Genomic DNA, 24,818 nt, shown 5'->3' with positions numbered 1-24,818 from the left:
TATATTTTAGTTCTTGCAAAAAAGATTATTATGATAGTTACATATTTATCGTTCAATTAATAATTATAGTTTGAGTTTCAATTTATTTTGTATTTGTTTTAAATTATAATCCAACCATACGAATATGAAAATTGTCAAAATAAAAAGTTCACGGAAAAATATAAGTAATTTGAATATTTAAATTTTAACTATTTTGACATCCGTAAGGTTGGATCATTCATTAATATTTTTAAAAATATCGAAACATCAATATGGGATTAAACACTAGTTAGAAGTACTTGTCAATTTACTAGTTGACGGTAAAAAAAGCAAACCAAATATATTTATTTTTTTCTAAAATTTTTGTCATATCACTAAAATATATAGATTTTGACATCCGTACGGTTGGATCATTCATTGATATTTTTAAAAATATCGAAACATCAATATGGGATTAAACACTAGTTAGAATTACGGGTCAAACTACTCTTTGACTATTAAAAAGGCAAACCAAATATATTTATTTTTTTCTAAAAAATTTGTCATATCACTAAAATATATAGATCTTAACATCCGTACGGTTGGATCATTCATTAATATTTTTAAAAATATCGAATCATCAATATGGGATTAAACACTAGTTAGAAGTACTGGTCAAATTACTAGTTGACTGTTAAAAAAGCAAACCAAATATATTTATTTTTTTCTAAAATTTTGGTCATATCACTAAAATATATAGATCTTAAAATCCGTACGGTTGGATCATTCATTAATATTTTTAAAAATATCGAATCATCAATATGGGATTAAACACTAGTAAGAAGTACGGGTCAATTTACTAGTTGACTGTTAAAAAAGCAAACCAAATATATTTATTTTTTTCTAAAATTTTGGTCATATCACTAAAATATATAGATCTTAACATCCGTACGGTTGGATCATTCATTAATATTTTTAAAAATATCGAATCATCAATATGGGATTTAACACTAGTTAGAAGTACTTGTCAAATTACTAGTTGATTGTTAAAAAATTAAACCAAATATATTTGTTTTTTTCTAAAATTTTTGTCATATCACTAAAATATACAGATCTTGACATCCGTAGGGTTGGATCATTCATTAATATTTTTAAAAATATGGAATCATCAATATGGGATTAAACACTAGTTAGAAGTACGAGTCAATTTACTAGTTGACTGTTAAAAAAACAAACCAAATATATTTATTTTTTTCTAAAATTTTGGTCATATCACTAAAATATATAGATCTTGACATCCGTACGGTTGGATCATTCATTGATATTTTTAAAAATATTGAAATATCAATATGGGATTAAACACTAGTTAGAAGTACTGGTCAAACTACTCTTTGACTATTAAAAAGGCAAACCAAATATATTTATTTTTTTCTAAAAAATTTGTCATATCACTAAAATATATAGATCTTAACATCTGTACGGTTGGATCATTCATTAATATTTTTAAAAATATCGAATCATCAATATGGGATTAAACACTAGTTAGAAGTACTGGTCAAATTACTAGTTGATTGTTAAAAAATTAAACCAAATATATTTGTTTTTTTCTAAAATTTTTGTCATATCACTAAAATATACAGATCTTGACATCCGTAGGGTTGGATCATTCATTAATATTTTTAAAAATATCGAATCATCAATATGGGATTAAACACTAGTTAGAAGTACGAGTCAATTTACTAGTTGACTGTTAAAAAAACAAACCAAATATATTTATTTTTTTCTAAAATTTTGGTCATATCACTAAAATATATAGATCTTGACATCCGTACGGTTGGATCATTCATTGATATTTTTAAAAATATCGAAATATCAATATGGGATTAAACACTAGTTAGAAGTACTAGTCAAACTACTCTTTGACTATTAAAAAGGCAAACCAAATATATTTATTTTTTTCTAAAAAATTTGTCATATCACTAAAATATATAGATCTTAACATCCGTACGGTTGGATCATTCATTAATATTTTTAAAAATATCGAATCATCAATATGGGATTAAACAATAGTTAGAAGTACGAGTCAATTTACTAGTTGACTGTTAAAAAAACAAACCAAATATATTTATTTTTTTCTAAAATTTTGGTCATATCACTAAAATATATAGATCTTGACATCCGTACGGTTGGATCATTCATTGATATTTTTAAAAATATCGAAATATCAATATGGGATTAAACACTAGTTAGAAGTACTGGTCAAACTACTCTTTGACTATTAAAAAGGCAAACCAAATATATTTATTTTTTCTAAAATTTTTGTCATATCACTAAAATATATAGATCTTGAAATCCGTACGGTTGGATCATTCATTAATATTTTTAAAAATATCGAATCATCAATATGGGATTAAACACTAGTTAGAAGTACTGGTCAAACTACTCTTTGACTATTAAAAAGGCAAACCAAATATATTTATTTTTTTCACTAAATTTTTGTCATACAGATATTGTTTAGTCCCATATTGATCTTATGATTTTTTCAAAATAATTTATGAATGATCCAATCGTAAGGATTTTAGGATCTATATATATTAGTGATATGATAAAAAATTTAGAAATAAATAAATTTATTTGGTCTTGCTATTTTAACAGTCAACTAGTAGTTTGACTAGTATTTCTTAATAGTGTTTAGTCCCATATTAATGTTTTAATTTTTTTCAAAAATATTAATGAATGGTCCAACCGTAAGGATATTCAGATTTATATATTTTAGTGATATGATGAAAAATTTAGAAAAAATTAAATGTCTTTAGTTTGCTATTTTAACAATCAACCAGTAGTTTTACGATATTTACCTATAAAAATAAATGCTTTTAATTATCAAAAGATACATAAATTATAATAAAATAATTAAATTGACACTTCTAAATTCAACCGAATACAATAGAATTTACTACCAAGTCAACGATTCGTGTTAATAAGATCAACGTACCAAATTTAACTATAAAACATAATCCAATGGGAATCTTTAGATTACAAGTAAAAAAAATAAAACAAAATTATATAATAATTTCTTTAGACTAAATCACTTTTTAGGTTTTTAAAATATTGGAAACCAATTTTGATAATTATATTAATTTAAGAAATTTAATTTTAATAATTTTTCTTGATTTAAATACATCAACACAGGTTTAAAAATAAAAAATAATTTAACAAAACATGAATCAATATGAGTAAATATAAAGAGAATTGTGAAAAAATAGTAAAATAAAATAGCATGCCCAAATCAGGACATATGACCTGGACCGTGGGAGATGGAATGTAATTTCTATCTGTTGCTAAATATTTTGAAGGATAAAATTAACAAAGCAAAACATGAGTAAAAAGTCAGGATATCCACCAATAAGAATAGAGAAACAGACCTTAGCGATCCGCCACTAACATATAGGACAAATCCTGACCGTACATTGAACTACAGAAAATACAAAGAACACTACTCCTAACCGTCCGATCCCCAAAGTAAAAGCACACGGATAAATTTTTGTACATCAAACGAGACTTATCTGCTCTTTTACTTGGGGTTGCTGGTACTCTTCTTTTTCAATAAGCTTCCGAATTTGTGAAGCAATTGTTTTGAAACTAAATTATGTAAACAATTTCTTTGAGGCAACTTCCTGAACGGATTCCTTTTCTGCTGCCTCCGGGAAATCCTTATCTCCCAAGTTGCTGCTTTTCCATTTCTTTGTTCTCGTCCTCTTTGGGCTTTCCATTTATGTCTCAAATTTAAGCTTGTTCTTGTTCGATACTCACACAATTCGAGTGAAAATAACAAAAACGGAGGGATTGGTAGTTGAATGGAGGGATTCATCGACAACTCTTTGGAATAAATTAACACCGATTTGTAAATATTTTTATATATGCTTTCAATTATTTTCCATTATTTCGTCGAGATTTGGGTTTTCAATTTCTGTAAATTTGTTGTTATTGTTGGCTTTGTATATGAATAGCTTGTGTTCTTTTGAGGTATATGATTCGTTAAATTTTGGTTGCATTTTTTATCTCGTCGTAGTTTAGGCTGCCGCCTTCGAATTTATATTTTTCGGCGTGAGCTGTTCTCTAAACATTTAGAATCGTTTTAAAGTTTCGTAGATTTAAAACTAGGCATGTTGAATTGCACTGCAAAATCGCCTCTTGAAAATTGTGTTTTGATTGAGTTCGAGGTTGCCGGAAAATGTCCAGATTCCGGTGGTTTCCGGGATCCGGCATTTTTTTAAAAAAATCTGGACTTCGTTATTTCAACCGACTGCGGTTGAATTTAACATTGCATTTTCAACCATATATGGTTGAATTTAATTTGGGTGGGCTATTTAAATTTTTTTGGAAAATTTAATTATTTGTGCGGGATATTTGAATTTTAGCCGAAAAATCTAATTTGACCGAAAGTGGTTGTATTTAGCCGGTCATATTTAGGCGGTTGTATTTAGCCGGTTGTATTTAGTCGGTCGTATTTAGTATAAATACAACCGCCTTACTAAATATTACTCGAGCGAATACAACCGGTCTAAAAACCGGTTGTATTTAGCTAAATACAACCGGATTCGGTTGTATTTAGCTAAATACAACCGTTTTTTTACCGGTTGTATTTAGCCGTTTTTCTTGTAGTGAATCTTAAATTAAACGTGTTTCCGAATCAAGTTGTGTTTTTTTTTGTAAATTTTACCTGACCCTGTTTAATTTATAATCCAAAATTAACCGAGAATCTTTAAACCGAAACTGAACCGTCCGATGCGGTTTTAAATTTAAAAACCAAAATATCCGGTTTTGATTTTACACTAAAACCGCCCTTAATAAGTCCGTGCTTTCCAATAGCCATCACTGTCCATACACCAAAAGGCTTTCCTCAATTCGAAATGGGTACCAAACTCAAGAGAAAGAAGACGACCGCGACTGAGCTGCCGGAAGAAGTAGTCCGCAATGAGATACTCACGCGACTTCCACTAAAATCAGTGGTACGATTTAAATGTGTTGCTAAATCATGGTTATCTCTATTCTCTGATCCCCAATTCGTGAAAGAACAGCACACTCGCACCAGCACTCAAAACCCTAACGACTATGACTGTCTTGTAGCTGACAAATGCTCCAGAATCGTCATTCTCTCCCGATACAAAGAAACAAATCTACTCCTTTCCGGTCGCATGTACTGCTTGATTGGCTCTGTCAATGGCTTGATTTGTCTTTGTCGTGGTAAGAAATTTTCCTTGTGGAACCCTGCTATTCATCAATCTAAGGAATTCACTTTTCCACCACACCTTTTTCATGCTTATGGATTTGAGTTTGGACTTGGTTTTGATAGGGTCAGTAATAATTTTAAGGTTGTAGTTTTGTCTGCTGATTTGAGGTGTGCTACAGTTTACTGTTCTGGTTCGGATTCTTGGAGCAATGTATTTGTTCCTGAAAATGTGTTTCCTAAGAATCGATTTGGGAGATTGGCTCCAGGTGTTGTTAAGGGTTGTCCTTATTGGACATATTCTAGATTTGCAACTGATAATAGACAGTTAATTTCTTTGATTGCGGTGAAGTTTAATGCTGAAACTAATGAGTTCAAGTTGTCACCAGAATTTCAACTTGATGCGAGTGTACGCGGTAGGGCTTGTAAATTTGACTACGAATTTGTGGATATGAAGGATTGTCTTACTCTGATGGTTTATCACTGGACCTCTTCAAATTGTGAGCTGGATATTTATTTTTTGGATGGTGTTGTTGGAGGAATTTCGTAACAACACGAAATCGGAGCGATTTGTGTATAATTGTGAGATTAAGGTTTATGAAAAAGAGAGGCTGGACTTGGGAGGTGTCTCGATTTGTCTCGTTGTATCGGATTCCTTTGCCAAGATGCCTGTGTACCAATTTATATTGGATCAAGCCTACGCAGTTCTGTGAAATTTGGGCTTATCCCTAAGAGACTTTAGGGATAAGTTTCGTTAATGCGGTAATTACCGATTTTATCTGATTTAATCTGAGCGTTGCGATATCTTCCTGATTTGAAGAATATCGTTGAGAGATTTTTTCTGTTATTGATTTATTGAGATTGATTATTTCCTCGTTTCAGAGAGAGGATAACTTGGGCATTAAGCAATTAATTATTAAATAGAATTAATAATTAATAAATTATAAAATTATTAAAAAATATTTGTCATGCCAAAACGTGGCATAACAACTACCCCCAGTTCTTCAGTGTAGCTTGCTGCAGTGAAGAACTAAATATTCTTCGATCGCTGAAACAACTAAAAATCAGAGTTTAGTACATAACATAGAGCACCTTCGTGCTCAAAACAATTATGCAAATGCACGTGCGAGACCATGTAAGATCCGAAAAGGACACATATTTCCCTTGTTTGTGGCTGAGCGAGCACAAATTTTAAAAACCATTGTGAATATCATTATTAAGTTGGACTTTGGCGTACACACTTCAAGATAGATATAACAACCGATTGTAAAATTGTATTATTGAGGTGAACTGCTAGTATTATATGAATGTAACAAGATTAACAAACATGCCTCCAACAAAAGATAAGGTGGAACTCCCGGCCTTCAATCTCTTTCTGTACTTAAGATAAGGTGAGCTCGCACCTTGAATCTTTTTCCATACTTGAGATAAGGTGAGCTCATACCTTCAATCTTTCCGTTTGTAATCTTTCTGCCTATCTAGGCGTAAAGTGTCAGCAATACAAGTTCACAATCGGTAGTGTATATCATTCCAAGTGGTTGTCTCAGCTACCCAACATAGCAATTCTCATTCACAAGTCTGAAAATATTTTTCGACATATATGTATTATCGCGACAGTATATGCAAAATATTTTAAACACAATTCAATCATAATAAATATGCCAATTTAAAATTGTCGCGATATTTACTTTTCCCAAAATAATGCTTTTTCTTCAACATTTTTCTCAAAATTATGCATCTCGCATATATAATTTATTTTTTCAAAAGATGCAGCTCGTACGATCTTCTAAAAATCCACAATTCTCTCAAATAAATATCCCGTACGATATTTTCCCAAAATATGTGTGTCGTCCAAAATTTGGATGGTGCAATAATTTTACAATCATAAAAATATTTGACTCGCACGAATTTTATCACTAAATATTTTTCTTATAAAAAATTAGAAGAAAAACATAATATCTATGCATTCATCACGTAATAATAAGTTTGCAGAAATAAATCAGGAGAAAAATAAATCTTATCTTTATTTTCGGCTTATAGCAGGCTGTGAATTTCCGAGTGTCGCCATTTTTCTATGGTGCGTTTTAGTGTTCCTCAAGTTTTTTGTCCTTTTCTTTTTCCTGCTGGCCCCGCGATCTCAACATGACATGCTCATTCGTCATTCTTTTTACTCCATGGTTGCTTCCTTTTTTTTTCTCCTTGTCCGCGCGTGTATATCACCTTGACAAGTCCGTCCGTGTGTGACTCCAAACGCCTGGTCGTTGGGTTTTCTTAAACGCCACGGGTCGCTCCATGTTAAATTTTTTTTTTTCGCCAAGTTTGCATGCCGCCGCCGAGTCTTGTTATTCATCATGAGACTGCCTTTGCTGCTCCATGTTGCACCGCCTGGACTCCGCTGAATTGTGTGTTATTATACATCCATATAAGATATATCTGCCACGAGCTTTTTTTTTCACCATCGGTAATTGACTGTCGACCCCCCATTGTATGGATGAACCATAAATCCCAGGAGTTTTGTAATATTATTCGTCCTCCTCGAATAATAAACCCCTCCTTCTAGCGCCAAATGTTGTTGGAGGAATTTCGTAACAACACGAAATCGGAGGGTTGCTGGAATAATTGAGCGATTTGTGTATAATTGTGAGATTAGGGTTTATGAAAAAGAGAGGCTGGACTTGGGAGGTGTCTCGATTTGTCTCGTTGTATCGGATTCCTTTGCCAAGATGCCTGCGTACCAATTTATATTGGATCAAGCCTACGCAGTTCTGTGAAATTTGGGCTTATCCCTAAGAGACTTTAGGGATAAGTTTCGTTAATACGGTAATTACCGATTTTATCTGATTTAATCTGAGCATTGCGATATCTTCCTGATTTGAAGAATATCGTTGAAAGATTTTTTCTGTTATTGATTTATTGAGATTGATTATTTCCTCGTTTCAGAGAGAGGATAACTTGGGCATTAAGCAATTAATTATTAAATAGAATTAATAATTAATAAATTATAAAATTATTAAAAAGTATTTGTCATGCCAAAACGTGGCATAACAGATGGGGAGGAGGGGCTTGGTTCTTGGGGCAAGATGACACTATCAGACCACTGAATTTTCTCGGACCGTACCTGGCATTGTCACAAGGTTTTAAATATGGTGGTGAGATTGTATTCTATAATCAGGGAATGTTTTCTTGTTATGATTACCTAGCAGATACAATGAAGTGTTTCCATGGTACGACTTCTTCACCATATGCAATAAGCTGCTTTACTACACCCCAACTTTGTTTTATATTTATGGGATGAAGTCCGTTTATTTAACAACCCATACTCGTACACTTGGACGCTATAGGACTCCTCGGAGATTGATGAGTTCATTAAGCTAATTATTTTCTTCAAGGTCATTTGGCAGCCTAGACTATATATGTGTGTTTGATTAAAATCTCAGTTAAAACAATTAGTATAGAATGTGATTTGAATTGCTTTGAACGTTTATAGTGCTTTTGAATTTATCATATTTTACCGTACAATTTGGAATAATAGGTATATTTTTTTTAATTTATTTACTTTTATATTCTATCCTGCATATATATGATTGAAATATGATAACGTTTTTGTGACTTATAATTTTCAAAAGTTTAAAAGGAATATGAAATGAAATGGCTTTGCATTATATATTCTATCAGCTTGTTTTGGGCTTAAAGTTGAACCTTAATTATGAGTTTTCTGTATATCGATTTTGATCAAGTTATTCTCGTGTGGTCACAATATATTGATTGATTGAGCTTATACAAAAATAAAGTTTTTTATTTCGAAGAAATGAGTTTATCACCACACATATTGAATGGATGAAATTCAACAGTCCTGGTAAATTGAAATGAGTATGAAAATGATTTATTCCATTTTTATCCCAAACGAACAACCTAATATTCATTTAATTTTAATTGAGGTCGGAATGATCTCTTTCATTAATAAGAAAATTCATTCCAATCCTGTCGGGTGAACACCTAAATGTAGGGGAATCATTTTTGTTTATACTTTAAACTAATCTCAACTTTTATATCTACCTCTTGAAGTTGTGTATCCTGTTGCTTAATCAATTTTTCTGAACGGTTTTTTTTGACAGAATAATAGTATAAATAAATCCAATTTGTCAAACTTTTTAAATGATTGTTACTCTTTTCATGCTCTCATCTATTTAAATGGGTACTAGTTATTTTTTTCATGCAATTAAACTTAAATATTGTGCATATTATTTATAAAAAAATGGTTGTGTTATTCCGAATTTTTTTATCAAACATCTTTATATGTATATTACTACAAACATTATAAGAAAAACGGGTAAATACAACCGGTTAAAAATCGGTAGTATTTAGTTAAATTCGACCATTTTCGGGTGTATATAACTAAATACAACCGGTTTTTGGACCGGTCACATTCGCTCGAGTCATATTTAGTAAATCCGTATATGGCTCCTTTAAATAAATAAACTTTAGATGGCATATGAATGCTTATTCAAATGGTGTCTTATTTCTCCCATAGCCCCATGTTCTTTCACCCTTATGTTTCTCCCATAGCCCCATGTTCTTTCACCCTTATGTTTTAAAAACTACAATATATGAATAACGTTTATAACGTCATTATGAATATGTCCTAAATCAAATATCTACACCTAAATACATACAAGCCAAACTCGAAGTTACTTCTAAAAAATAAATATAAAATGTTATGTCTATACAACCAAACACACGCAAACAAACAAAATCTTAATTAAAATAAATTTTAAAAATAACAATTACTTTAACTTGATTTGTATTATTTTTAAATCTAAACTTGATATATACTTGAGGCTGGACTTTAAAATTACCTACTCTTAAAATGAACTGTTATTTTAAAATTATATTGATCTTATAACTTTTTAATTTTATAAATTCAGGTAAAAAATTAACATGTACACCTACTTATAAGTAACAACCTACTTCATTTTTCTAAAATTGTATATAAAGTTTATATTTAATATCTACATATTACAAAGAAATTTTATTAAAATTAAATTCTCTTTTACAAAAAAGTTTTTAAAAGATACAAAACTACTTAAACTTAACATAGACAACACACAACTAAAATAATAAAAAATAAAAATTTCTACTCTACACTATTTGGAGATCAAGGTTCTCAGTGCTTTAAATCTGATTCTTCGTGGCAGGATAATACATGTTAAAGTTCATTGCTTCACATGAAATTGTTAACTTATGTTACTTGAGCTAAAAGTTACTGATATGTAGAAGAAGTGTAGTGTAGGCTGGATTCACACCATCGTTGCAGGGTCGAGCAGAAATGATTTTAACAGCTTTCTTAACTGCATATGACAAATTTTAATCACAGATAAACGAGATATGCAAGTCATGTATTTAACTTGCACAAGCCCTAGCCCTTTAAATGATTTTACTTAAAATATTCTTTTAGCTCACCTTCGTTCAAATCTGGTAATGAAGGTTAATTTCAATGTGCCAACCAGTTTGTAAATGCTTAGCTTTGTTTGGCACAGAGAACATCAAGAGAGGAAGATAGTGTGGTCAGGCTAAAAAATCTTAAGATTGAGAATTTTGATAATTCACTTTAAAGTTTTACAAGCCATAAATGCCTAGCTCATTGCAGAAAAAGATAACAAATCTTATTTTTACTCTTTCATCTCTGGTACTTCTAAGAAAGACTGAAGTGTTTTTTTGGGGATTTATCTCACCCGTAAACATAAACAAAATTTATTAGGGTCTTTATTTATTATGTAAAATAAAAAGTATTCTTGAATATGAAGGATTGTCTTATTTGATGGTGTACAGACATTATTCATGGTATCTAGGTGGATTTAAATATTTTTGGAGAAAAAGGGAGATGTTTTGTTAGGAGAACTTAGTGGGATCATATATATTAAGGTCATTGTAGGAACTTTGTTTTTATTTTGATGAAGTTCCTCTGGTATATGTAGGTATACTCGTCATGTTCACAAAAATGGCCCAAAACTAATTTGTTCCTTGGTTAAAATCTTGGTATTTTCATTGAATTAATCGTTTTGTATATCACTGTCAAATTAAAAAAAAGGTTACTATGTCTATATTGTACCCCAGTTACCATTCAAGTTTTGAAGTAGTCACTGATAATTCATCATATCGCCTCGGTGCATATATCACATCTAATTAAGTTATGTTCTCGGCTAGTTTACTAACGTGTCAATTGCTTCAGTTGGGGGCTCTGATAAATTCTTTATCAATTACGAAAAATATTTTGCTAGATATTACTTGACTCTTTTCTTAGTATGATATATAGTAGTATTCATCTAATAATTCTCGACCTGAGAGAGATTTAACTACTGAAGAGTGTAAATCTTTTTTAATTATTGGTCACGCACCTAAATAACATCCATTTTTATTACTGGTTATGCATAGGGTTATTAGCGGCGGAGACGAGCCGAGCTTTGACGTAAATGAGTTGAACTTTACATTTTTTTCTAGCGAGCCGAGTTTAACTTATGGCACAAAATATGTGTTCGAGCTTGAACTCGTTAATTAACAAGCTGAGCACGAATTTTTATCAAACAAAAATGAGCAGAGTAGCGCACAATCAGCTAATCAAAAATTAAAACTTTTACATGAAATTAATTCCAATTTTCTTGGCTCAACTAATGTAACATTATTAATCTTTTTAGAGGCCAATTAATATAGCATGTATGTGTTGAATATTTTAAATATATAAATTGTAAATCTACTCTTTAAATGTTAAATGTTGGATTAGTTACTTAAGAATATTCAAACCTATATATTTTTTTCAAGTTTTAACCGGCCGAACGAGTTCTTTTTTCGAGTTTTAAGGAGTCGAACGAGTTCTACCTGAATTCCAGCCATACACACTAATAGCTCAACTCCATCTTGTTTTCTTAACCAAAACTTTTTTGATCAAGTTCGAGTTCTCAACGAGCAGAGTTCAAACTTGTTCCCGTGCTCCTCGTTCATGGACCGCTCATAAATAACCATTCATCAAGTTTAAAAACTGCGCAAAGTGAAACCGTTATTGGCTAGTACCAATGTTACGTGCTCATGACTCTGTTGTCCACGCTCCTAGCCCTAGACTGTTTTTTATAATGCTCAACTCCAAACTACTATTACTAATTGACTGTCTAGTTTACTTCAAATATTAACTTTCAATTGCTTTAATAAATTATCGAATCGATCGGCCTTTCTAATAGGTGCCCCAGGACAGACAATAAATACTAAATTTTATGAGTTTGGTGCATTTTCATCGGTGGAGTTGTTGTAAATGCAGGGGTCCATCAATATTTATGATTAGAGGACCAATCAAAATGCAGCAAACTCATAAGAGTTATTTTTATTGTGTGTCGTTGGGCACACATTCCAAAAACTGATAAATTATTACGGTAACATCTTTGTTTATTTATAATATTTGTTGTCTTTTTTTAATAGAAAATAGAGGAAGTAAAATACATTTACGATTGAACCTCCAGGATTATTGAATGGAGGTACCAAAATGAGGATAAAGAAGAGCAAGGCTAAGGCTAAGGCTGAGTCAGAGTTGCTGGATGAAATGATCGGAGAGGAAATACTTATAAGACGACTCCCAATCAAATCGGTGGTGTGTTTCAAATCTGTTTGTAAACCATGGCTATCTTTGTTTATTCTCGTAAGACTAACTTTAAGGAGGAATTTTCTTTACTTAATTTGCCAACCCCTTCAAATAAGGTTGTTGTCCTATATTTATACTAAGTCCCAAATGGCCTTATTGATACAAATGAGCCTTCTTGGACTTTACATTAATAACCAATAGCTATTCTAATTACAATTCCTTTGGGTCTTCTTCTTTTGGTCCAACATTTGTCCCCCTTTCCAGCAATATCTTCAGATTTGCTTATTCTGATTTGCCAGCTGAGAGATAAAAAAGAAAAAAAAAAGGAATATTTGAAAATAGAGATTTATTGTTTTGATTTTTTCTTTCTTTCTTTCTCTCTTTTTTTAACAGATAGAAAGGGGAGAATGGGGGCAGGTTTAGAAGTGAAGTGGGACTTTCTACTTTCTTTTGTGTACGTGTGTACGTTTCCTATGCATACATATGTATGTTTTATGTTTTATATATTTTTTCTTTTATTCTTCTTTTTTTATCGGGGGAGCCAAAAACCGTTCAGTTTCTCCCCGGATCTCTTAAAAGTTCAACTGTGCTCTTCCATTTCGTTTTGACTGAAAATTCTCTCTTAATTGTTGTAGCTACAACCGGTAGAATCAGAACACAAGCACATTCAACATATTTGTATTTTTCAACCATCTTTTGAGCAAGATTAGGAATATCTTTCATAATTTGAAAATCAGCATTGATTCTCATGTCAACTATATAGTTATAAAGCCGGCCTTCAAGTGATTGAAGAGGAATTTGAACAAATTCTGAAGAATAAAATCTTGCAAGTTAGAAATAATTTTTACTTATCAAAACCCGATAAAAAAATATGTGGATTAAGGCATGATATGCATCAAAGCAACTACATATTATCTCTATTTTATGTTCATATCTTGCAATTGATAATCAATTACAATATTTCAAACTAATCTTAAAGTGGTGTTGATTAAAAACACTCTTACAATATTTATTTCTATTTTTTTGTAATCTATCCCTATTTTTTTCACTTCTAATTTTTATCTCTTAAATTTTTTAAACAAATATGTATAATTTTCACTTATAAATTTTGTCCCCAATGAAATTTTTTTGACATTTGAAATTTTTTTTGCCCCTTCGAGGATTCGCCCGCCTCTGCCCATAAGGATATAAATGTTCCTCATAATGTATTTCCTAAAACTAAAAAATAGAGTCATGAGTTCAGTGCTCCAGAAACTTTTGCAAAGATTTGTCTCTATTGGAAAGTCAATAAATATTTAGAGCATCTCCAAGAAACTCTAGATTCACTCTTTGTAAATAATATAAATTATTGACTCTTAGTAATTTAATATGTATCCATCTCAAAAAATGCTCTTTAAATTAACTCCTTAATCTATATTTTATTATTAAAAATATTTTGAATTCACAAAAGAACAAAAGTAAATGGTGAGAGTTTGATAGTGGGGTTAAGAATATATAATATAATAATAATTAAGAGTGTAACTATGCTCTTAAAGTTGAGGGGAAAGAAAATGCTATTAGTGATATAAAGAGTCACTAACAGTCTCTTAGAACAACAATTTTTTTCTCACTCCTCAAATTTTCTTAGCTAATAATGTGTTTAGTGTGAAGTTTGACATCAAAAGTGATGAGTTCATGCAAGTTGTTGCCCGAGTTTTATGCAAGTTTTCAGAGTGGGCCACTTCGCATGCTCTAGGAACTCGTAAATTTAAAGGATTGTCTTACTTTGATAGCGTATGAACAATGTTCTAAAAGACGACGAATAATCGCTGTTCGGTAAAAAATAAACTAAGTAAGCAAATATTTAGTCAAAAATCTTTTTCACGAAAGTCTGTCAAAAATCGGGAAAAATCGAATTACAACATCAAAAATTGGCCTCATTTGTAAAAATTTGTACAAATATTTGGCAAAATAAAAAAATATAAATTTATAAAAACTTTAAGAGAAATAATAATCTCGTATGCGTATTTACTATTTTAAATGGTTAAAAAATAAACTTTCTTAATTTTTCATCTCAAATTGATCTCAATTCATAAGTTACATCTTAAGAATTATATTTACTTTAATAATATTTCATATTTAAAATTTATTTTTATAAATATTTATAAGTATATATATATGTATAATCAAAATAGTAAAATAATTATATTTATTATTATTTAAAAATAAAAATAATATTTAATTAGTTCCGATTAATGACCCGATTATTCATTCCAATTAATTCTCGACTACCGACTAATCTCTAGACGGTTCCTGCACCACCTAAATCTGATTCCCGCTTTTTACAATCCTAGTATGAACGATCTAAAGTTAGTACTTTGGATGTTTATTCGTCGGATGAGGAGCTAGGGATGTTGTGTTTGGAGCACGATGTATAATCTTAGACTACTCAATATTATGAATTATCTGACACTGTCACAAGGTTTTAGGTACGGTGATGAGATTGTATATCATCATTTTGGAAAGTTTTTCTACTATGATCACAGAACAGATGCAGCCAAGCGACTTATAAATTTCAACTTATCATATGAATTTAGTAAGCTGCTTTACCTACATGCCTAGTTTGGTTTTCCTTCAAGGAATAAAGTTTGTTCAATGTACAAACCCAAACTTGTAAATCTGGTAGCAATTTCAAATCACCTCGGGGATTAATCAAGTCACTAAAGAACTAATCTTTTGCTTATGGTCAACTATCAGTTTAGAGTATTTTGGTGTTTGATTAAATATTTTGTCAGCTAATTAATCAATTCACAAAGAGATTGATCTTTTACAAAAATTCAATTTTTTAGGGGGATTTTCAAATTAAAATCGAAAAATTAAATTTGACCAGATGCGGTTATATTTAGCCGGTCGTATTTAAGCGGTTGTATTTAGCCGCGATCGTATTTAATACAAAATACAACCGGTTTACTAAATATGACTCGAGCGAATACAACCGGTTCAAAAACCGGTCGTATTTAGCTAAATACAACCGAAAACGGTCGAATTTAATTAAATACAACTGTTTTTTGGGTGGTTGTATTTAGCCATTTGTTTTGTAGTGGGTGAAGTTTGATGTTGAAACTTATTTGTTCAGTATGTCATCTGAATTTCACTTTGATGCGACTAAAATTTGAGGGGGTTTTGAATTTAGTCATCAATTTGTGGATATGAAGGATTCTCTTACTTTGATAGTTTATAACTGGAACAGTGCAGATTATGTGGTATTTATGTATACTTTGCATGGGGGGAGGGATGTGGTGTTTGGACTAAGATGTGCATTCTCGGAGGAGTCGGAGCACTCCAATTCGAAACACGAGGTTGGTATTTGTCACAATCATATGGTTTTAAGTATGATGGTGAGATTTTGTATCATAAGAATGGCTTGTTTTCTTGCCTTAATCTTGTAACAACAGAAATAAAGCGTCTTCGTGGTACGAATTCTACAGACTATGATATAAGCTGCTTTAGATATGAACCTACTTTGTTTTATGTTCAAGGAATGATGTATGTTCATTTAACAACTCAAACTGGTACACATGGTTGCTATAAAACTCCTTACCGATTAATCCGTTTATTGAGAGACCGTCATTTTTATAAGGTCATTCCGGAAACCATATGTATGTGTTTGACTAAATGCTTAATTGAAAGAAACAGAGGTTAGAATGTGATTTTATCTGCTTTGGAGCTTATTTTGTTTCTGTTTGCTTTGCAATTTGAAATTATAGAAGGTTTTCTCTATTTTCTATTTTACTTTCTTTGAAGGTAATTATCATTGTTTCTTACATGATATGATTGAAATAAGATGATGATTTATGTTTTGTAATATTTAAGAGTTGGTAAGGAACATGTTATGAAATGTCTTCATGTCGTATTCTACATGCTTATTTTTGTTAAAACACTAAATTATAATTCACGCTATATATCTTCTCTATATTCATTTTTATCAAGTATTCCCCAAGAAATCATGATATCTTTGATAGATAAGCTTTCACATTATATATGTAGGTGAATTGATTTTGCTAAACTTTAAACAAAAGTTCTTGACCTCTTCTTGCCTTTGGAACTTATGTTCTCACTGAATTTGCTAAATCAATTATTCTTTAGGGAGAAAAAAATGAATAAAATATCTTCAATCTTGTGTAGGTATTAATTGACGCCAAATTTGAATTATTTGACTTGTTACTTCTAACTAGCTCTATAGCCCGTGCAATGCACGGACATATATTATCAGTAATTGTTGACGATATATTATGTTGTTACCTAATGAATGGATAATTTATTTGTTTATGCATATGAGCACGAGTGATTGAGGTATATTTTCCATGGTGAATTTGCAAGAAGTAATAAATTATTTTTTTATACATTTTTTTATTTCATAATTAAATGATATTTGTAATATGTTAATACTTGGAAAGTAAAATAAATACAAGTGATTATGGGTGCCTGATGTATATCAATCACTCTAAATATCAAATATATATTAATTTGTTTTTTAATTATTTAATGTGTTTATGTCTTACAAATATGATTGATGAGTCATACTGCACAGGTAATTGATGTCAGTATTGTAAGTTTACTCACTAAATCACATATGATAGTCTCCATCCCAATAACTTTCTACTTTGGGACATTCCACCAGATTGTAAATATTTTCTAAAATAGAAAATTATTTTTGTAAAGGCTCCAAAATTTTACCCCTGTTTTCTTAATTTTTCTTCAGCATAATTCATTTTTTCAATCTATGTGTCTAACAACGATGTTAACAACCTATGTGATGGTGGGAGTATATGATATATGTCAAAGAATGATTAATACTGAAGTATAAATTGTGTATATCTGATTTTAGTCATATGAAAAAATTATTAACAAATTTGTAATTCATCTTGCATGTCAGGATTAGAAAAATCCAGTAAAAGTACCACTCCCGACAACGAGACTCGTTCCCGATTTACAAGATCAATTTTCAAAATGATTTTTTCGATGATCCAACAGTACGGATGTTACGATATATCTATTTTAGTCATGTGAAAAAATTATTAAAAAATTTACAATTAATCTTGCATGTCACGATTAGAAAAATCCAGTAAAAGTACCACTTCCGACAACGAGACTTGTTCCCGATTTACAAGATTAGTTTTTAAAATTCTTTTTTTGATGATCCAACCATACGGATGTTAAGTTATATCAATTTTAGTCATATGAAAAAAATATTAACAAATTTAAAATTCATCTTGCATGTCAGGATTAGAAAAATCTAATAAAAGTACCCCTCCCGACAACGAGACTCGTTTCCGATTTACAAGATTAATTTTTACAATGATTTTTTCGACGATCCAACCATACGGATGTTAAGACATATCAATTTTAGTCATATGAAAAAATTATTAACAAAATTAAAATTCATCTTGCATGTTAGGATTAGAAAAATCTAGTAAAAGTACCACTCTCTACAACGAGACTCGTTCCCGATTTACAAGATTATTTTTTAAAATATTTTTTTCAACGATCCAACCGTACGGATGTTAAGAAATATCAATTTTAGTCATATGAAAAATTTATTAACAAATTTAAAATTCATCTTATATATCAGGATTAGAAAAATCTAGGAAAAGTACTACTCCCGACAACGAGACTCGTTCCCGATTTACTAGATTAATGTTTAAAATGATTTTTTCGACGATCCAACCGTACGGATGTTAAGATATATCAATTTTAGTCATATGAAAAAATTATTAACAAAATTAAAATTCATCTTGCATGTTAGGATTAGAAAAATCTAGTAAAAGTACCACTCCCTACAACGAGACTCGTTCCCCATTTATAAGATTAATTATTAAAATGTTTTTTTCAACGATCCAACCATACGGATGTTAAGATATATCAATTTTAGTCATATGAAAAAATTATTAAAGATTTAAAATTAATTTTACATGTCAGGATTAGAAAAATTTAGTAAAAATACAGCTCCCGACAATGAGACTCTTTCCCGATTTGCAAGATAAATTTTTCAAATGATTTTTTTGATGATCTAACCGTACCGATGTTAAGATATATTAATTAGCCAGACATCTCTTTTCAGGATTTGGCATCCTTCTCAGTTAAACTTTTTTTAAATATTTTGTTTTTCTATTAGCAATATTCAGATATAACAAATATAATTCTAAAGTATTTATATATATTTGAATATCTAAAAAGTTACCAATAAAAATAAGTATTATGATAATATTCTGTTGTTAATATCAACTAAATTTGATTTTATATTCAAAGTTCACTCTATATTAATATAAATATTATGCTTTAAATTTTATTATATTTAATAGATAAATATTATGATAATATTGGGTCAATTCCCATAGATCCATATTCTTTCTCTTTGTTGGGCGGCAAGTCCAAAATTTTGGGGAGCGGCAAAAAATCCACTATTCTAATTAGTAAATCTACTGCTTTACTTTTATTATTATATCAAATCTCACCCATTCTACACAGTCTCATCCTCTTCATGTATTCCTCAATCCCTCTCATTCCACCACGGTCATTCAATCTTGTTATGTTTAAATCTTTTCTTCAATTTGGTCCATCTTCAGTTCATTACATCTATTTGATTTGAATTACGACTTTGATTTTGGGCTATTTTTCAATTTATATTCTTCAATCAGGGTTTCAATTTTTAGTTGTTACCCTTATCTCTTTAATTTAATTTCAGTTTTTGGTGTTTTTTTTGTTCTTTTTTGGGTTTTGCATATTTAATTTGGGGCTTCAATGCATTTTGTTATTTGCATATGTAATTTATATTTGGGCTTCTTTTGTGGTAAGGTGTCTATTGTCTCGTAGGAATTATTCTGCAGTGGTGGATCTAGTTAGGCGGGGGAGGAGTTTGAGTTATTCTGGTGAAGGGAATTTGAGGGTTAGTTCATGGGAGAATGTTGTTTATGAGGATGTCATTGATGGGGAGACTGTTGTGGTGTTTGCTAAAGGGTTGAATTTGAGGCCGGATAGGGAATAAGATGTAGCTCAAATTAGTTGTCATTTTGGGTTGGGGAATTGGGAGAGGGGTGGGAAGTTTGTGCTTACGATGAAGGCGGTTACTGCGGCTCAGAAGGTTGTGAAGTGTTTGTTGCCGAGGTAGAGATGCTCAGCTCGCCTTATGCCTTTTGTTGCTAAGATTTCTAATTCGAAGTCTTTGGGAGAAAATAATAAGAAGTATAAGCTTTGTTCTCTTACAATGGTATAGAACCAAGCGAACTCTGTCATATTAGAGAACAAAGCATTAGCCTCCAAGTCAAATTAGCTCTCTGCAACAATATTTTACCACACTTTCTTAAAGGTTTCATGTTCTTTCTTGTTTTTTGACTTCTGTCTCCTAATTGTTTATCCTCTCTACCCACATTTTTTGATTCACCCTGTTGCAATTATGTTAGTCACACATGTTTTCCTGCTTATTAAATAAATGACAGCAAACAACTTAGGTAGTACAAATTCTCCAACCTAGAGGTAAATTATTGCAACTTATAAGTTATTTTGAAAAAGATGTTAGCTGGTAATATACATTTGGGGCTGAAAATAAATGCAGTGTTAAAAAATATTATATCATTTCCATGGATGAACCAAATACATATGCTGGTGGTAGTTGTTTATTCCGAAATTGAAATATGAAATTTGTCTAATGGAGGTTATGTTTAGATTCTTTAATTTTACTTTCTGAGCATTATTTTTCGAGTCCTTTGCAGCTAGTAAGGACATGGTACCCAAGAACAATATAAGCATTTATGTTTCAAGAGCTTCATGCACTTTCATTTGTGAATTTGTTCGTGCATGTATCCTATAGCAAAAGCTTCTTTACGTTTCTTTCATAAGTTTCACAATAGTCTAACTTTATTGTTTATGTGATATATCATTTTTCAATTTTAATTTTAGGTGATAAGGACATGGGGTGTTTAAAACAAAATGCAGAAGAAGTTCGTGAAGTAAGTTCTGGCAATTTTTAAACAAGAATTTTTCAAATTTCTTTTTATCGTTTCCCCTGTTGTTGGTACTAAATGCTCAGATTCCTGCGATAGCTAACTTCTTTTTGCTCATTTGCAGGCTCGTGACTATTTATCTAAGTTGGATGATCTGAGCCAGACTCAAATATTTACAAGAATTGAGAACATAAAAGTGAGTTAAAAATATTGATGCCAGTTCTATACAATTATCTAGTATATCGATTATTGATTTTCTTCCTCCTGTAGTTTTGCTAAATATGGATCTCTACATTATTTTCTTTCTAATTTAGGGTTTGACTCATTTTGATGAAATACTGCAAGAGGCATATAGTATTATCCTTTCTCGTGGAAATCTCAGTATAGACCTTCCACCTGAGAAGGTCACTTCTCAGAGTAATAATTTATATAATACTAAAATTAAATTTAGATTAGCTTCATACAGGGTGAAGACACATGTACCGATAATTTCCCACATCACACACACAGTATACAAGCCAATGGAGGTAATCCTTTATCAAAACTTCTTATTGTTGGACTTATAGAAGCTGAGGGTGATAGATGGGTTAAACAGAGGAAAATCCTCAGTCTTGCCTTTCATATTTGTTCATCTTCATATTACATATATGTACTTAGTTTTAGCCTTGTTGGTATAAGACCATAAAGATTATTTAGTACTGTAAGTTTGTAAAACCTATGCACGTACCGAAACTATCAGGTATAAATTTTTTATGTTTGGAAACAGAATCTGTTGCCAGCCGTTTATGGGGAGTTCTTTTGAGATCATGCACATATGAGAAGATATGGTTTCTGTACAGGAGCAATGGGAGCTGGATGTATGGCCTACTTTACAAACTTTAACAAGTAATTGCAAGCTGCACCATCAGTGTGCAAACTTGGCATGAGGTCATTTACTCATGTTATCCTACCTTGATCAAAATTGATGAAGAATTCTCTTAATCTTTGGAGAAAGCAAGGGAAGACTTTTTATACTAAATAGTTTTGTATCCCAATTAATATTGGTATAATTTTTTAGTTATAGTTGTAATTTTTGTTGATGACTTTTGTATATTTAATATTAGTTTCAATTGTAAAATAACTATTGCATTACGACAAATACAATTTTATTTATAAATTATTGATTTCTTTTAATTTATATAATGTGCTTAATCTTGTAAACAATTAGGTAAAAGTCACTCAAAAATGATTAAAACCATTGCATGTCTCATTGCACAAAAAGATTTTTGCAAATAAACAGTTGTATGTGATAATATGGGATAATTGTTTTTGAGTAAAGATATGGTTGAATAATTAACTGGACAGGAAACCATTGTTTGAGGAAGACTATAACAAATCTTTGAAAAATATAAAAATTGTTATCTGACAAGCTTGCTAGTAATCGTTGTCTGTAACAAAGTAGAATAAAGGTTTTATTTATAAAATTGTTGTTGTTAAGTTTTCAAACAACAGTTTATATCATATTAACCTTTGTCCCTTGTATTTTTTAAGTAGTGCAAACTATTGTTGAACAATTATCGAGACAATATTTCAATTGAGAAACCGTTGTTTGAATAGGACTGTAACAAAGGTTTGAAAAATTAAAAACTGGACAAGCCTGCTAGAAAACCATTGTGTATATTATACAAGAATAAAGGTGTTATTCATAAAAATGTTGTTGTTAAGTTTTTAGACAATGGTCATCTTAAACCACCCGTTGTCTCTTTTGTTTTATAACATGTGTTATAAAACTGTTGTGAAGTCTTCTTCTAACAGGTGTATAAAGAACTGTGTTGTCTGGTATTCGATCGCACGAGTGTTGGATAGACAACGGAAACTCTACCCGTCACACAACGGAAAAAAATAGTTGTATGATTGCAAATATGTTGTAGTGATAAATCTATGTGTATGTGTGTGTATGTATGTATATATGTATGTACGTATGTATGTACGTATGTATGTATGTATATATGTATGTATGTATGTATGTATATATGTATGTACGTATGTATGTACGTATGTATGTATGTATATAGGTACATATATATGTATATATGTAAGTATGTATGTATGTATGTGTATGTATGTGTGAGGACGATGTTAATTGATGACAAATAAGAATATACGAGTATGTATCTATGTGTGTATGTGTTTATGTATGTGTGTGTATGTGTGTGTATATATATGTGTATACATACATGTATGTACGTATATATGTATGAATATATGTATGTAAGTATGTATATATGTATGTATGTATATATGTATATATGTATGTATACATGTATTAATATATTTATATGTATATGTATATATATATTGTATGTATGTATGTATTTACGTATGTATTAATGTATATATGTATGTATGCAAATATTATATTTACAATAATTAATTTTTTTTTTAAAATTATTATATATTAATTGTGACCAATGATATATATTAATATAGAAATTAATGATGCGTCAATTAATATATATTAATTATGGGCAATAAGTATTATATAGATATTAATAGTCAACTAACAATTATTAATTGTGAGAATAAATCTGAAATAAATAATATATATATATATATATTAAATAGGGGGATAATTGTCATATGAATTAAATTGCTCATTAAACTCCCCAAGTTGTTGTATTATATTTATAACTAGCATAATAACCCGTGCGAGGCACGGGTCATTTTCTAGATTTTTTTTGTACACCATACAATTATATTAGTAAAATTCATGATCGTTTTCTTATTGATAAATATTGTATAACGTCTAAAACATATCAAACACAAGTTAAGTATCTACCATTGTGTATAATTTTCATGTAAAACATTAATAACATTCATAACGTTTTTAGTATATCTCATTAATCATATTACGGTTTGTGTCGTATAATTTGTATGTACTAAATGAATACAAGCAAGGTAGTCACTGTACGTATAAAAGAAAAAGATTGAAGTTAATCCATCAAATATTGTCAATATGTTTATAAAAAGAACTGAAAGTTAACATATATGTATATTGCAGAGTCGAGTACATTTTTTGAGTTTTGGTCAAATAAACCCGGAGTAAAGAGATATTTTATTACTAAAGTCATTACTAATTTACAATTACCTTGCTTAATTTAAAAAGGATTAGTAATGCATAATTAAAGTGGTCAAGACCTGCAATGGTAATATTCAACAAAGTAGAATTTACACTACAATTAATATAAGTTTATTTCTTTAAAAATGTGATTTTTTTCATTCAACGTTTATGTTGATTTAATATCATTGCTAATGTCATAATTCATTAACTAATGTTGAATCCCGGCCGTGTACGTAGCTTTTAATCCTCTCTATTACACAAAGTTAATTTTATAAGATGTAAGATAATTGTCAATTCATAAATTAAAATTGACATAATCTATTTAGTTTTTAACACATTGAAAACAAAATTAAATTTAATTGATCATTATTATTTTCAGAACATAAAAGACTTTTGTTATTTTATTCTAGTATATATATATCAATAACTCTGAAATACATCATTAAAATGAATCTTTTAATAATAGTAAAGATAAAGTCACATGTGTGTGTATGTATGTAAATTATTATTTATTATATTTTCGAGTAAATTATGTTGGTCTCGTTTATTTATATGCTAGATATCTTGGTCGTGTATATATCTAATTATTATTCAGTAAATTACACAAATAACATGTATTTATGATTATTCAAAAATTATAATTATCTAATAAATAAATTATAATTATTTATATATCGTAGTCGTAGTAGTACTAACAATCAAACAATATACATTTTTGCTCAGCAGAGCATCAATCATGGATGTGACATAAAAAATAGTTCATATATCGTAAAGGCTAACTACTGTTGGATTTTAAACGCAGCGGGGGCATGATAAAACACTTTTACACATATAAAATCCAAATAAAAGGCATATAAATCGTGGTAAAAACATAGGGATCGAATCTAACCTTTAAAATAATTCAGAGACAACGATCAGAGATCCTTA

General features: G+C 30.2%; 1 long non-coding RNA gene across 1 annotated transcript; it reads left to right on the top strand.

Moving 5' to 3' along the window:
* The first annotated feature begins 4,850 nt into the window (after positions 1 to 4,850).
* On the top strand, positions 4,851 to 5,596 carry LOC141672260 (uncharacterized). The gene is made up of 3 exons (XR_012555424.1): positions 4,851 to 4,970; positions 5,089 to 5,205; positions 5,578 to 5,596. It is a non-coding gene; the product is annotated as an uncharacterized LOC141672260 (long non-coding RNA).
* The last annotated feature ends 19,222 nt before the right edge of the window (positions 5,597 to 24,818 follow it).

This window comes from Apium graveolens, chromosome 7 (assembly GCF_009905375.1).
Source record: "Apium graveolens cultivar Ventura chromosome 7, ASM990537v1, whole genome shotgun sequence".
In the NCBI taxonomy this organism is placed as follows: domain Eukaryota; kingdom Viridiplantae; phylum Streptophyta; class Magnoliopsida; order Apiales; family Apiaceae; genus Apium; species Apium graveolens.
The sequence above is the reverse complement of the archived record's forward strand: the minus strand, read 5'-3'. Positions and strand labels throughout refer to the sequence as shown.